Raw genomic sequence first — 16,768 nt, 5'->3', positions numbered from 1 at the left:
CATAAATGTTCTTCCTTGCCTTGAACATTCAAAGTCAGTGTAGACCCATGGGTGAAAAGTCTGTCTCACCTCCTGGTTCTCAGTCTTATTGCACTTGCATGGCCCTCTTCACTGATGTCAATGAGTTATTAAAGGGGTACTCCCGTGGAAAACTTTTTTTTTTTTTTTTTTTTTTTTTATCAACTGGTGCCAGAAAGTTAAACAGATTTGTAAATAACTTCTATTAAAAAATCTTAATCCTTCCAGTACTTATCAGCTGTTGTATGCTACAGAGGAAATTCCTTTCTTTTTGGAACACAGAGCTCTCTGCTGACATCATGACCACAGTGCTCTCTGCTGACATCTCTGTCCATTTTAGGAACTGTCCAGAGCAGCATATGTTTGCTATGGGGATTTTCTCCTACTCTGGACAGTTCTTAAAATGGACAGAGAGGTCAGCAGAGAGCACAGTGGTCATGATATCAGCAGAGAGCTCTGTGTTCCAAAAAGAAAACTATTGCCTCTGTAGCATAAAGCAGCTGATAAGTACTGGAAGGATTAAGATTTTTTTAAAGAAGTAATTTACAAATCTGTTTAATTTTCTTGCACCAGTTAATAAAAAATAAAAAAAGTTTTCCACCGGATTACCTCTTTAAGAACAGACCTCCAAGGAACTTCAGCATTTCCAGAATCAATGCCTTTTTATTCAGCTATGACAACAATCTCCTCAGCTGCCTACCCTCAAACCAAGAGAAGTCAAGACCCTAGCGCAAAATTCCTCCCGTGTGTTAGTTGTTAAAGGGGTATTCCAGGAAAATAGTTTTTTTTTTTAATTAACTGGCTCCAGAAAGTTAAACAGATTTGTAATTTACTTTTATTAAAAAATCTTAATCCTTCTAATAATTATCAGCTGCTGAAGTTGAGTTGTTCTTTTCTGTCTGGCAACAGTGCTCTTTGCTGACATCTCTGCTTGTCTCGGGAACTGCACAGAGTAGAAGAGGTTTGCTATGGGGATTTGCTTCTTCTCTGGACAGTTCCTGAGACACGTGTCATCAGACAGCACTTAGACAGAAAAGAACAACTCAACTTCACCAGCTCATAAGTACTGAAATGATTAAGATTTTTTAATAGAAGTCATTTACATATCTGTTTAACTTTCTGGAGACAGTTGAGATATATAAAAAAAAAAAAAAAAAGTTTTTTTTTCCTGGAATACCCCTTTAATCCTCTTCCACATTTGTAGTCAGGCATCCAATACTTGTTCATCCACTGAGCCCCATCTCATCTCATCTTCCTGTTGCCAAAAATTTCTCTCCACAATTTTTATGCAAATTTTACCATGTAAGGGATGGAACTTCACCTTCATGGCTGCCAATGTCAGTCAGCTCCTGCTAAAGCAGCCTCTGTCTCCAGTCTAGGATACAACATGGGAGCTGATTCTATGACGCCTCTGAAGGACCTGTTGGTGGAACATCAAAGCCTCTGTAGAAGTGTTGTACCTCTTCCCGGGCACACTTCTTATTGGGATAAAAAGGTGACAAAAGCTTGGAAATTGTCACGTCCTTGTCAACTTCACAGCCCCGTACGGGAATTGGTCTTCTCTGTGGTTCTCAGAAGCCAAGACGGATGTTGTCAATCCCTGCACTGAGTTACATGTAGTCCACCACTGGATGGAAAGGATCATCTCCACCCAAGTATATGTTCATAGTATATTTCTAGACACATATTTCTACACACTAGTTACTAAGTACTTCGATTGATTGACCTCGGGTACATCTTGGGTCAAGAACCCTCTTTTGGGCAAAAAACAGATGATGGGCCTCTTAAAGGGGTACTCCCATGGAAAACTCTCTCTTTTTTTTTTTTTTTTTTTTCAATCAACTGGTGCCGGAAAGTTAAACAGATTTGTAAATTACTTCTATTAAAAAATCTTAATCCTTCCAGTACTTATTAGCTGCTGAATACTACAGAGGAAATGGTTTTCTTTTTGGAACACAGAGCTCTCTGCTGACATCATGAGCACAGTGCTCTCTGCTGACATATCTGTCCATTTTAGGAACTGTCCAGAGCAGCAAATGTTTGCTATGGGGATTTTCTCCTACTCTGGACAGTTCCTAAAGGAGATGTCCGGAGCAGACTTTTTCTATTCCGTCCTGCCCGGGCTGCAAAAAAAGACAAAACAAACTTTCACTCACCTCCATATGTTCTCCCGGAGCTCCGCAACAGCTGATCGGTCGGCCGGGCTGTTTACTTCCTACTTCCTTTAGCCCGGTACGTCACACGGCACTTCAGGCTATGTCCCGCAGCGATGTCCCGCCTTGGCCCGTGATGGGATGAAGCTCAGTGTGACGTAACGGGCTAAAGGAAGTAGGAAGTAAACAGCCCGGCCGACCGATCAGCTGTTGCGGAGCTCCGGGAGAACATATGGAGGTGAGTGAAAGTTTGTTTTGTCTTTTTTTGCAGCCCGGGCAGGACGGAATAGAAAAAGTCTGCGTCTTTAAAATGGACAGAGATGTCAGAAGAGAGCACTGTGGTCATGATGTCAGCAGAGAGCTCTGTGTTCCAAAAAGAAAACAATTTCCTCTGTAGTATTCAGCAGCTAATAAGTACTGGAAGGATTAAGATTTTTTCATAGAAGTAATTTACAAATCTGTTTAACTTTCTGGCACCAGTTGATTTATAAAATTAAAAAAAAGTTTTCCACGGGAGTACCCCCTTAACCTGTCAGACTGTTCCATTAAAGGGGTACTCCACAGTGCCCGGAACATGTTCCAAATGCTGGGTACGGGCTGTGGGGGTCATGATGTCACACCACGCCCCCTCAATGCAAGTCTATGGGAGGGGGCGTGATGGACGTGGTGTACCCCTTTAAATTCCATTCTTTTGGAGCTTCTCCTATTTGGTGATGTCTCCACACCAGATAAGATGATATCATAAGTGACAACCTGGTGGCCCAGAAAGTTTTTATCTTCATCACATGGTCAATCAATTGGCCAATCAGGCTATTCGGTATAGTTGTGCCAGGACATATTGGACCAACATGGCACACTCCACACCTCGTTCCTATTAAGACTTTAGACTTAAAGGGGTACTCCCGTGGAAAACTGTTTTTTTTTTTTTTTTTAAATCAACTGGTGCCAGAAAGTTAAATAGATTTGTAAATTACTTCTACTAAAAAATCTTAATCCTTCCAGTACATATTAGCTGCTGAATACTACAGATGAAATTCTTTTCTTTTTGAAACACAGAGCTCTCTGCTGACATCCTGACCACAGTGCTCTCTGCTGACATCTCTGTCCATTTTAACCCCTTGAGGACGCAGCTCATTTTCACCTTAAGGACGGAGCCATTTTTTTCAATTCGGACCGCTGTCACTTTATGCATTAATAACTCTGAGATGCTTTTACCGATTATTCTGATTCTGATTATTCTGATTTTTCGTGACATATTCTTCAAAAATTTCATGAAAATTGCAAAATCTGAAGGAACAGATGTTACAGAACTACAACTCCCAGCATGCCTGGGCAGTCTAGGCATGCTGAGAGTTGTAGTTGGGCAACATCTGGTGGGCCACCGTTTGGGCACCACTGTAATAGTGGTCTCCAAACTGTGACCCTCCAGATGTTGCAAAACTACAACTCCCAGCATGCCCAGACAGCCTTTGGCTGTCTGGGCATGCTGGGAGTTACAGTTTGGCACCCACTAGGAAGGCAGCAGTAAATATCGCTTACTGCCCCCTTCCTTCCCCCCACACCATCACTTCCCTACCTGCGCCACTGATCTCCGCTGTCTCCACCGATGATCGCCAGTCCCCACGGCATCTTCTCTTCAGGTACTGGCCACCATCTTCTCCCCCGTTCTGCCCGACATACAGCGGTGAGCAGAGCGGTGGGTTTCAATGGCAAACCCATGTCGTACGCTGCCATTGGTCAGAATTCATTTCTGACTAAGGGCACGGGATAGGAGGAGATCACAGCACTGCGACCTCGCTCCTATCCCTCAGGATGATCGGGGCTGTCACTGACAGCTCCGATCATCCCTATTTTTCAGGTGATCGGGTCACCAGAGACCCGATCAGCCCAGAATAGCAGAAAATCGCATGTCTGAATTGACATGCGATTTTCTGCGATCGCCGACATGGGGGGGGGGGGGCTCATGATTTCAGCAGGCATCCCGGTCCGGTCCCCAACCGGCTAGTGGCGGGGATCAGTATTACCATGGGCGAATGCATATGCCCTATGTCCTGAAAAGGTTAAGAACTGTCCAGCGTAGGAGAAAACCCCATAGCAAACATATTCTGCTCTGGACAGTTCCTAAAATGGACAGAGATGTCAGCAGAGAGCACTGTGGTCAAGATGTCAGCAGAGAGCTCTGTGTTCCAAAAAGCAAACCATTTCCTCTGTAGTATTCAGCAGCAAATAAGTACTAGAAAGATTAAGATATTTTAATAGAAGTAATTTACAAATCTGTTTTACTTTCTGGCACCAGTTGATTTAAAAAAAAAAATCCTTGGGTGTACCCCTTTAATCCTAAAAGGAAGTAACTTCATAAGGGACATTTTTGGTTGGTCTATAGAGGCGGCTCTCTAATTATGCGAGTAAATGAGTGGTGAAGCATACAATGTACGCATCCCAACTCAGTATTCTACAGAAGCAGGAAGTCCATCAGAATGCAGGACTTCCTGCTCCCGTACTGTATTGTGGTGTCCCAGCACCAATGGCTGTCCTGTGGCTTCAGATAACTCAGAACTGGTGTTGGGCCCCCTAAAAGGCTTCTTGTGATATTTATTATGTTTGGCATTCTATTGAGAAATTCATTTATTTTTGTATCTATTTTATTGTTGTCATTCAATTGTATGTTAAAGATGTTACTGTACCCTTAAGAGAGATGCTGTGTAAGCCCCATGTCACCCTGCCTCCCAATGGGAACCCCTAAATTCTTCCCTATATAGTGTAGTAGGGGGGGGGAGTCACCCCAGTTAGTAAGTTACTGCTGAGATACAGTGTGGTTGAGGTGTGCTGTGTGTAGAAGCCTCAAGGGAAGGTCTAGAACAAATCTACATAATCCCGTCATTCTGCAAGCATCACCCAAACGGTGGAAGTTCATGCCCCGGCGGAGGCGGAGAAGACTACAATTCCTTGACAGAACTCTACCTACCAGGATTCATCTACCTGTCTTACAAGTCAGAATCAATTCATTTGGTGAAAGCAACTCAAGTCCCACTGAGACAACGGGGCTCCCAAGGGATTACGCTGCATCCTCTCACTTAAAAGGGTTCCCCACCATAAGGTGATTTTAGTACGTACCTGGCAGACAGTAATGGACATGCTTAGAAAGGATCTGCTCTTGTCATGAGGCTAAATGGCTATGTTGTGAGATTACCATAACACTGGTTAGCTATTTGTGAACTGGTATTTCCTGTTTGACTTTTCTTTTTGGCCTACAAATCCCCTAATTCCATTTTCCTCCCTCCCATACATCAGCCACCCCACCCATTGAAGCATAAATGAGCTGCATCCATTCAAAAGTCCTGTGGTTTTCAATCAGGGTGCCTAAAGCTGTTGCATTAGTTGCAGATTGATCTCTCTGCCACCAAGCGATCGCTCCACCCATTGAAGCAGACAGGCTCCCTGTCATCAGCTGACTTGTGATGTCAGGACTCGGCTGCATTGCAACCTGGGAAAAATCTGAGACAACAGTCATTTTGTATGCTGGTAAAAATAAATATTGGGGTGAAAATCACAGAAGAATTGTGAGAAAACCGTCACACACAGGTACAGACACTATATTATGAACTACACTAACTTTACAGCCCCTGTAGCATAGTCAAATAAAAAATATTCCTGGAATACCCCTTTAATACCATTTGTCTGTGTGATACCATCTGCACCTGCTCAGTAAAGACAGTTATCCGTAACCAGACATCGGCGTGTTCATTTACTCCCCGTGTCTGACCCAGGAGGAGCTGCCTTCAACCTCGGACTGTGTATAGGAAAACGGTGCCCTTGCGTCACAATGTGATAAGGTATTTTTCCTAAAACCCCTGTGGCACCACAGTATCACTGCAGTGCTTATGAGATTATGTGATATCATTGGGGGCAGCTTGAAGGAGAAGGTCCAGTTCGGCTCCGGGTGACAGACCAAAGGATAAAGAGAGAGACCAAAGGATAAAGAGAGAGACCAAAGGATAAAGAGAGTCCCGGAGCAGATTAACAGGGGCCTATTGGAAGTAACTACCTAAGTAAGGACCTAATAGAGGGGATTCCCTACCCACATATAAACTGAAAGCATCGACCTTATTGGAATCCCTACCTACCTACTAGGGGCTTCTACCTAATAGGACATATTACCTACCTACCGGGTTGAATATTTTCAGCCATCCAAACTTTCAACCTGAGCTTTTAGTAGACTCTCTGGTACAGTCTGTCAGCCTCATGGTCTACTATTCACCACTTGGTGGGGTCACACTTCAGGGCAGTATGGAAAGGTGAGAAAGACCCAATTCACACATTTTCCTGAAACACTCCTCAACACACTGTCATGGGGTTTTATTACAAGGAAAACAGAATGTAATGAAAGCCAAAGTGGTATGAAGGCGCACAGATGTTTTTAGACCAGGATCTGTCTTTCCTAAACACTTCTATGTGGGACCCTCGGACTGATACTAGTAGAGGGGCTCCAAAATGGTGATCATGGGGGTTATCACTATCAAGCTCTAAATATTGTTACTTAGGACAAAGGAGTTTCTAAAAATCTTCTGCATCTTCTCCTTATCTTCTGTTCTAATTGAAGAAGAAGTCATGTGAAGTCCATGTTGACTACAGGGCCGTACAAATAGAACTCAAACAGTTACACACATCCTAAATGAAGGGGCCATATTAATAGGCAATTGTATAAAATCATGGAGCCTTGTAACACTGGTGTTCTGCTCCTACTTGCGTACTGGTCATACTGGAAGTCATAGCCATAAGGTTACCTATATTCCTTGTTGGACTATCTTTGGCCCCCCTCATTGCCATACACACTTATGTGCTAATGGATCTGCCCGTTGGGTATCCCTACTTCCTTCCATCTTGAAGGGCCTCCAAGGCCTGCGGTCACCTAAACTGGGACCAGTCCTAGATAAAGCCACCTAGTGGTCTCCTGCAGTGAAGTCTAGATATCCTGTATAGGGGTTAAAGGGTAAAGGCCAGGGGTCCTCTTAGACAACGGCTTTAGGAGTGGCCTGTAGCACAACCAGATGGGTGACAGAGTTGGTCCACTGGTTGTTGCTAAGCCCAGAGGCGAAATAGCAGAACAACTTTCATTTTTCCTTAGAAAAAAATAACAATATATGACCCAAAAAGAGAGAAAAGCCCAAAAATAAGCTAAATATGCCGTACAACAATTTCACGTACATTCATTTATTGGGCTGAAATCCCAACAACCCTCATAAAATATACAGGATCTTTGTGAATACTGGAGGTCAATTTGAAAAATGTCCAGCCTTGGGGTGATGTATACAACCTCAAGTCTATACAGTGGCATACATTTGAAATAGAAGTCAGAAAATCTCCAAGACTTTAACCCTGATTTACACTGTAAATGATCCTATAGGTCAATGCCAAAAGGCCGAAATACACTGTAGTTAACAGTCGACCAAAGCCAATAAAAATGGGTTCCAACGTCACTCTAACGTATTCAGGGGCCTTGTGACTTCTCCCCAACAGATGATGTTGGGGAAGAAAAGGGTCAGATGCTAGATATCATATCAAGGGTCAGATATGCCTAATCATTCTCGTTCTCTGAGAGATAAGATGGCGCCAGACCTGCCTGGCAGTGGCTTACCCCTCCTTTCTCTATTTACATTTACTTTTTACCCATGGGTCTAGACTAATCTTGACTTTAAACGTTCAAGGCAATAAAAAAATCAATGTTCTTTCTTGCCTTGAATGTTTAAAGACAAGGTCAGTGTAGACCCATGGGTAAAAAGTTTGGCTGACTTCGTAGTTCTTAATCTCTTTTTGCACCCACTTGCATGGCCCTCTTCACTGATGTCTATGAGTTATTAAAGGGGTACTCCGCTGTGGAGCCGGCGCCGGGAGCTCGTAGCATCATAGCCATACCCCCTCTTGATGTCACACCCTGCCCCGCCCCCTCAATGCAAGTCTATGGGAGGGGGCGTGACGGCCGTCACGCCCCCTCCCATAGACTTGCATTGAGGGGGCAGGGCGTGATGCCAAGAGGGGGCAGGGCTATGACGTCACAAGCTCCCGGCGCCGGCTCCAGCACTCGGAACAGTTTGTTCCAAACTCTGAGCAGCGGAGTACCCCTTTAAGCAGCCGATCCAACAACAACATTGCGGTGGAGGCCCGAAATGGCCCCAATGTGAGAGTGGACTCAGGGAACTTGACCTATGTGTCCTCCCTACAATATGGTCCTGATTATTATTGTAACTTTAGAATCAGCTCTTCTTTAGAGCAGAGGTCCCCAACCCAGTCCTTAAGGTCCACCACCATGCCAGGATTTCTTTCAGTTACTCCATTGGAATAGTATAGGTTGGCCTTAAAGGGGAACTCCGGTGGAAACAAGTAGAAAACTATTTTTTTCAAATCAACTGGTGCCTGAAAGTTAAAGAGATTTGTAAATGACTTCTATTAAAAAATCTTGACCACGCCCCTCATGACATCACACCATGCCCCCTCAATGCAAGTCTATGAGAGGGGCGTGGCAGCTGCCACGACCCCTCCCATAGACTTGCATTGAGGAGGCTTTGTTGGACCCCATGAGGGGCGTGCCCGTGGCATCACAACCCCCGCCCGAACACAAAATGTTCTGAACGCTGGGGCAGATGAGTACCCCTTCAATTGGAACTTGAGACATACAGCCTTTGGCAAACCTGAAATTTATGGCCACTGCAGGGGAAATGTAAGGCTTGCCCCCAGGAACATTAGCTGTTGCCTTAGGTTCTAGGAGCTGGACATGTGGGCTCCTATTTGAAAGGGGACAATCTGAAAGAGTTAATAAAAGTAAAAAAATAAATATTATATTAAATTAAATATATTAAACCAATAATTATGAAACTAACATAACTACAAATATGCAAAAACAAATATACAACACATAAATATACTACATTAAGAACCACACTTGTAATGTTCGACTGGAATATTCATTCTATAGCACCCCCTTATGGCAATAATTCATGAAAGTGCCAGCACACCGTACATATTCATGATTCTATTCTATTTCAGTTAAAATGCTGTCATGTGAGCATTGGTGGTTCAGTGGTAGAATTCTCGCCTGCCACGCGGGAGGCCCGGGTTCGATTCCCGGCCAATGCAACAAAGCTTTTGCTTACATTTTCAGTTTTTAAAAGTTGACATTAACTTTCTATTGCTTCTTATGTATGTTACTTATTTCCTGACTTTCTGCTGGTTAATACAGTCCTATTTGCCATCTAGTCTTACATTAGGAATAATGGTCTAGAGAGTGGTACGGATAGTGTAGAGAAAGTGTGTACAAAGTCGGATTATTTACACGTGATCCCAACTCTTTTTTGTCGGGTTTTGCTCCCAAATTGTGTAGCATTGCGACTGAAAAAATCCGGAAAGTGGGCGTGGCCCTGACAAAAGGGGCATGTCCCCAACAGTTTTGAAAAATCCCAACTTATTTACTAAGGTTTCCACAGAAATTGTAGTGGATGTGAGCTGGGAAAATCCCGACAGATCAGAATAGTTGTAAAAAAAAAAGCAAAACGTAGGGAAAAGTGCAAAATGTAGGGAAACCTTAGTAAATACCTTGGGAAAATACCTGTTGGAAATCAAAACCCACAAAGAAAACTACACAACACTCTTAGTAAATAAACCTCAGTGTGTACACGCTGGTGTTTTGTCCACATAGTAACAAAGTTCATAAGGTTGAAAAAAGATCGGAGTCCATCGAGTTCATCCTATAACCCTAATGAGCCCCAACTGAGTTGATCCAGAGGAAGGCAAAAAACCCTCATACTAGAGGTAAAAATTAGTGTTGAGCATGAATATTCGAAATGCAAATTTTTACAGCAAATATCGGCACTTCGCGATTTCGCGAATATTTAGACTATAGTGACATATATTTGTAATGACGAATATTCGGTATTTTTTTGCGAATATATGCGAACATGTGCGAATATGTAAATTCGTGAATATTCCACTTCCATTCAGAGGACACTGATCCCTCCTTTCTTTTAGCTGAAAGATATAATTGTACATGCCCACTATGCGAATTTCAGAACGAACATAGCGAATATGCCAATTTCGCAAATATAGGACGAATATTCGTCCATATATTCGCAAAATATCACAGATTCAAATAGGGCCCCTGCCGCTCATCACTAAAAAAAATTCCTTCCTGACTCCAAATATGGCATCAGAATAAATCCCTTCTGTCCCTATAGATCTAGTATCCATAACCTGTAATGCTATTATTCTCCAAAAATGCATCCAGACCCCTTTTAAATTATTATACAGAGTTCCCCATGACCACCTCCTGAGGCAGAGAATTCCACAGTCTCACTGCTCTTACAGTAAAGAACCCTCATCTGTGCTGGTGTAGAACCCTTCTTTCCTCTTAACGTAGAGGATGCCCCCTTGTTATAGGTACAGTCCTGGGTATAAATAGATCATGGGAGAGATCTCTGTACGGTCCCCTGATATATTTATACATAGTTATTAGGTCTCCCCTAAGCCTTCTTTTTTCTAAACTGAATAACCCTAATTCTGATAATCTTTCTGGGTACTGTAGTCCTCCCATTCCCCGTATTACTCTGGTTGCCCGTCTTTGAACCCTCTCCAGCTCCACTATATGTTTCTTGTACACAGGTGCCCAGTACTTTACACAGTATTCTATGTGTGGTCTGACTAGTGATTTGTACAGCGGTAGAATTATTTCCTTGTCGTGGGCATCTATGCCCCTATTGATGTCCCCCATGGTTTTATTTGCCTTGGTAGCAGCTGCCCGACACTGGTCACTACTGCTAAATTTACTATTAACTAAAACTCCCAAGTCCTTTTCCACGTCAGTCGTCCCAAGTGTTCTCCCATTTAATACATAATTCCAGCCCGGATTTTTCTTCCCCATGTGCATTACCTTACATTTATCAGTGTTGAACCTCATCTGCCACTTCCCGGCCCAAAACTCCAACCTATGCAGAACCATTTGTAACAGTGTACTGTCCTCTACATTGTTATCTACTATACACAGTGCACTGTCCTCTATTGTGTTATCTACTATACACAATGCACTGTCCTCTATTGTGTTATCTACTATACACAGTGCACTGTCCTCTCTTGTGTACACAGTATTCTATGTGTGGTCTGACTAGTGATTTGTACAGCGGTGGAATAATTTCCTTGTCGGGGGCATCTATGCCCTATTGATGCACCCCATGACAACCTTGTTAGGACAACCTTGACCGGGGGTAGACACTGGCTTGTTATGAAGGCACCAGGGTTCTACATCATATGTTTCACTAGAGATTTTTCAGTATTCAGATCTTTCTCATAACTGTGATCACATATCATTATACCATACATAATACTATATAAGCACAATAAAGGCACATGAGGGACACTGGTGGGATGAAGAATACCCATCTACTTGGCCATCTCTTGATTCGCCCATGAATCGGGGCAAAATAATTCCCATGTATGCCATTTTTAAGCTGACTATACCCATGTGATAGCAGTGTTATCCAGGAGTAAAAAAAACCAGAGCTAATTTCTTTCAAAAACTGCTCCCCCTCTGTCTCCAGGTTGGGTGTGGTTCTGCAGCTCAGTTCCATTGAAGTAAATGGAGCCAAGTTGTAATACCACACCCATCCTGGGGACAGGCGTGGAGCTGTTTTTGAAAGAAATTAGATCTCTTTTTCTATTCTTGGAGAACCCTTTTAAGCTAGCCATACACCTTAGATTAATGTTGGCCGGACCCTGGAGGACATCATGACCACAGTGCTCTCTGCTGACATCTCTGTCCATGAGTAGGAGAAAATCCCCTTAGAAAACATATGCTGCTGTGGACAGTTCCTAAAATGGACAGAGTTGTCAGCAGAGAGCACTGTGGTCATGATGTCAGCAGAGAGCTCTGTGTTCCATAAAGAAAATAATTTCCTCTGTAGTATTCAGCAGCTAGTAAGTACTGGAAGGATTAAGATTTTTTAATAGAAGTCATTTACAAATCTGTTTAACTTTCTGGCACCAGTTGATTTAAAAAAAGAAGTTTTCCACCGGAGTACCCCTTTAAATGGGCACTCCAGCTCCTAAACACATCGGCTATCCTTGGAGATTCCTGGTGGAGATACCTGAACCAGCACTTGGGTACCTCGGTGGTCCCATAGACCATGTATAGAGTGCATGGTGTTCCATTTTGTCGGGAGCTTTGGGCCTACAATCCAGAGATCCCAGGGGGGCAGCTAACATTTTAGGTACAGGAATACCCCTTTCATGGATATTCTAGATACCCCTATAGAAATTACAGTGTTGACAGATCCCACCAACATTGGTATCTGAGTTATATGGCCAACTTGGTACTGTATACAGTTTGTTTCCTTCCTAGCTGTGGTTGGAGTCTGGATGTCTAAAATACACAATAGAGACTTCACACCTCTACATTTACCTAATAAAGCCCCCCTGCATGATCCCAACACACACGTATCTGACTTACAATGTCCACTCTGCACCCAACACTCCACCGTTGTGTATCAGGATGACAATGCTGGACTGTGTAGACCTCCGATCTACTGTAAATATATCTTAACCAAGGACATCAATAGAATAAAACCTTCATGGATAACCATAGGTTAACCAAAGCTTGGTGGCCCCTATTATATTGGTCCTGTTGGTTCTTGGTCAACTTTCTAAGATCTTGTTCAATGAAGAACTTAAAGGGGTTAAAAACAGAGCTAATTTCTTCCAAAAACTGTTCCCCCTCTGTCTCCAGGTTGGATGTGGTTCTGCAGCTTAGTTCCATTGAAGTCAATGGAGCCAAGTTGTAATAACACACCCAACCTGGGGACAGACGTGGAGCTGTTTTTGAAAGAAATTAGATCTATTTTTCTATTCCTGAAGAACCCCTTTAAGCTAGCCATACACCTTAGATTAATGTTGGCCGGACCCTGGAGGGTCCGGCCAACATTAATCTAAGGTGTGTGGCTAGCTTAAAGGGGTACTCCACTGGAAAACATTTTTTCTTAAATCAACTGGTGACAGAAAATTAAACAGGTTTGTAAATTACTTCTATTTAAAAATCTTAACCCTTCCAGTACTTATCAGTTGCTGTATGCTCTAGAGGAAGTTGTTTTCTTTTTGAATTTCCTTTCTGTCTGACCACAGGGCTCTCTGCTGACACCTCTGCTCTGGACAGTTCCTGACATGGACAGAGGTGTCAGGAGAGAGCACTTTGGTCAGACAGAAAGGAAATTAAAAAAGAAAACAACTTCCATACAGCAGCTGATCAGTACTGGAAGGATTAAGATTTTTAAATAGAAGTCATTTACAAATCTGTAAAAAAATTTTGCCACCAGTTGATTATATATATATATATATATATATATATATATATATATATATATATGTATTTATCGGCGTATAACACGCACTTTTTAGGCTAAAATTTTTAGCCTAAAGTCTATGTGCGTGTTATACGCCGATACACCCCCAGGAAAGGCAGGGGGAGAGAGGCCGTCATTGCTATGCGCTGCACGGCGCGGCACATGACGTCAGTGCGCCGCGCAGTGCATAGCAACGACGCAGGGGACGCACACCAGAGGCCTGAAGCAGCGCGGACCCGACCCCGGCAACAGGTAATTATGCAACCGGGGATGGGGGGAGGCAACGGGGCAGCGGCGCCGGCAATGGGTGCCGCTGCCCCTTCTCTCCCCCTGGCTGTCGGCGCCGCTTCTCTCCCCCTGGCTATCGGCGCCGGCAATGGGGCGCCGGCACCGATAGTCAGGGGGACAGAACGGGCAGCGGCGCCGATAGCCAGGGGGAGAGAAGGGCCGGCAGCAGGGCTCTAGACCCCAGGAAAGGCAGGGGGAGAGAAGCCGGCAGCGACGGCCTCTCTCCCCCTGCCTTTCCTGGGGTTGTATCGGGGTATACACGCGCACACACGCACCCTCATTTTACCATGTATATTTGGGTAAAAAACTTTTTTTACCCAAATATCCTTGGTAAAATGAGGGTGCGTGTTATAGGCCGGTGCGTGGTATACCCCGATAAATACGGTCTATATATATTTTATTTCATTTTTTTCAGCGGAGTACCCCTTTAAGTTCTATTTTCCATGATGGCCTCCTAACTCTCTCTCAACAGTAGATGCAAAGAGACAGAAGGATCAGGAAGTTGGGTGTCAACATGTCCAATCCCTTTTGGTCTTATTAGAGAAAAGTTGCCGGCAGAGAAATCTGGTTGCATCTTGGCCAAGTAGGCATATGTATGGGGAAATAACGCAGTATGGTCAACAGCTATCTAAAGCAAATTTTATCTTGGGAAAAGGTATTGAAAGAGCTTTATTCATCATTCAGTCGTCATTACAAGTCATACAATAAATTACAATCACAAAAAGCATACGATACAATATACAGCACAGGTTCCCTAAGCTATACACCGTACCACATGCTATGCTAACATTCCGCTCCATCGCTTGATATCAAAGAAGCAAGGTCGAAAACAACAACACATTACAGTCTGTGACTGAGGAGGGGTGTGGGATCTATGGGGGTAGGGAGGGGCGGATCACAGAGTGAAACTACTGGGCAAACGTATGGGGAGGTAGGGAAAGCAGAGTCCTCTTCTTCATCGACGTCCGGACAGTCCAAGATTGGATAGTCTCTAAACCAGCTGTGGGCCAGCCTGCGGCAGTCCTGGACGGACATGTCCTCCCTGTTGTAGATGAGGCGGTTCCTGGCCAGCCATATAGCGTCCTTAAAACAGTTCATAAGGCGCCAGGCCTCCTGGATGGCCATAAAGCACCGAATGGTACGATAGGTTGTTACTGGGTACCGAGTCTCTAAGTTCCAGTTCCAAGGCGTTCAACAGACCCTACGCAAAGGAGCACTGCCAAAAGGCGTGCATAGATGTTTCCTCCACATAGGGGCACCTGAGAAAAATCATCCGTTTCCCACCAATTGCCTTTTTGACGTCCACATCCCTCACACACTTCTTCACCTCTCGTGTCTCTTGTTCACACAGATTAGTGAGATAAAGTTGACAAAAGAGTCATTCACATTGACCAGTCAGATCCTCCCAGACTCCTGTCTACACATGTCCAATGTCGTCAAGGCTTCTCTCTTCTGGGATGCTCTGGTTCACACAATAGTAGGTGACATTTGCCAGTTGAGGCTCCGGTGACAGAACTATGGGCAGGGTGCAAGTGGCCTTCAACACCTTGGGGTCCTAGGCACCCTCTTTCAAGGCCTGTTCTATCTTAAATGTGATATTTAGGTATATCTATTACATGATGTGTTCAGTAGGTATTCATGACCTACAGACCTTTTATGTGGTTGTTATAGGGATTTTCAAGTTCTAGAGGTGGGATTGAGGCACCTACCAAACGTTTTGCCTGGAGGTCTTCATCAAACTTGTGGGAATAGTAATCTTCTTTTTCCAATTCCAAGTGAAGATGTTGCTGCCAAGTGTTCTGTATTCTGTGTCTGACCTCGGCCTGCCTTTCCAGCTCTTTCTCTGCCTGATCCTTGAGCCAAAGACCTCTGCCTGTACATGGGCCTGTCTCTGTCTGACCCTGTGCCTGACCTTGTGCCTGTACACTGACCTGTCTGTGCCTGACCCTGTGCCTGTACATGGACCTGTCTGTGCCTGACCTTGTGCCTGACCCTGTGCCTGTACACTGACCTGTCTGTGCCGGACCCTGTGCCTGTACATGGACCTGTCTGTGCCTGACCCTGTGCCTGTATGTGGGCCTGTCTCTGCCTGACCCTGTGCCGGACCCTGTGCCTGTACATGGAACTGTCTGTGCCTGACCCTGTGCCTGACCCTGTGCCTGTACACTGACCTGTCTGTGCCTGACCCTGTGCCTGTACATGGACCTCCCTGTGCCTGACCCTGTGCCTGACCCTGTGCCTGACCCTGTGCCTGTACATGGACCTGTCTCTGCCTGACCTGTACCTGACCCTGTGCCTGTACACGGACCTCTCTGTGCCTGACCCTGTGCCTGACCCTGTGCCTGTACACTGACCTGTCTGTGCCTGACCCTGTGCCTGTACATGGACCTGTCTGTGCCTGACCCTGTGCCTGACTCTGTGCCTGTACACGGACCTCTCTGTGCCTGACCCTGTGCCTTACTCTGTGTCTCTTGGCATGCTGCGCCAGCTACCACCCACACTCGGAGGAAGCCAGGGGATGGTGGCATGGGGATCTGAAATTCAAAATATAGAAATTAAAGCATAAACTAGAGAGTTCCAACTTTTTATTTTTGTTAGACTTCAAGTGGTGTGAAGAGCCTCATTTATTTACCTGTAAAGTTCTTATGGACAAACGCAGGTCCACGCTGGCTGAGGCCACTGTATGACACCTCGGCAACCCAACCACCCAGCGTGACCAGCGTCTCTCCCTGCCCAATCTGAAGGAGGGATGGGACATCAGTTTTGAGGTTATGTCTTAAACAAGGAAGGCTATGGGTAATATATGCCACTTTATTCAAATTTAATGGCATATATCTAGGGCCGTGGTCCAAAACTGTGGCCCTACAAATGTTACAAAACTTCAACTCCCAGCATGTCTACACTGAAACTATTACGGAAAATGTAAATAAAGAA

The 16,768-nt window shown here is 44.4% G+C and overlaps 1 non-coding gene across 1 annotated transcript; it reads left to right on the top strand.

Moving 5' to 3' along the window:
- Window positions 1-9,231: 9,231 nt before the first annotated feature.
- TRNAG-GCC (transfer RNA glycine (anticodon GCC)) lies at window positions 9,232-9,302 on the top strand. The gene has a single exon. It is a non-coding gene; the product is annotated as a tRNA-Gly (tRNA).
- Window positions 9,303-16,768: the final 7,466 nt, after the last annotated feature.

The sequence above is a fragment of the Hyla sarda genome, chromosome 4 (assembly GCF_029499605.1).
Source record: "Hyla sarda isolate aHylSar1 chromosome 4, aHylSar1.hap1, whole genome shotgun sequence".
NCBI lineage: Eukaryota > Metazoa > Chordata > Amphibia > Anura > Hylidae > Hyla > Hyla sarda.
This window is presented reverse-complemented; position numbering and strand designations above follow the sequence as displayed.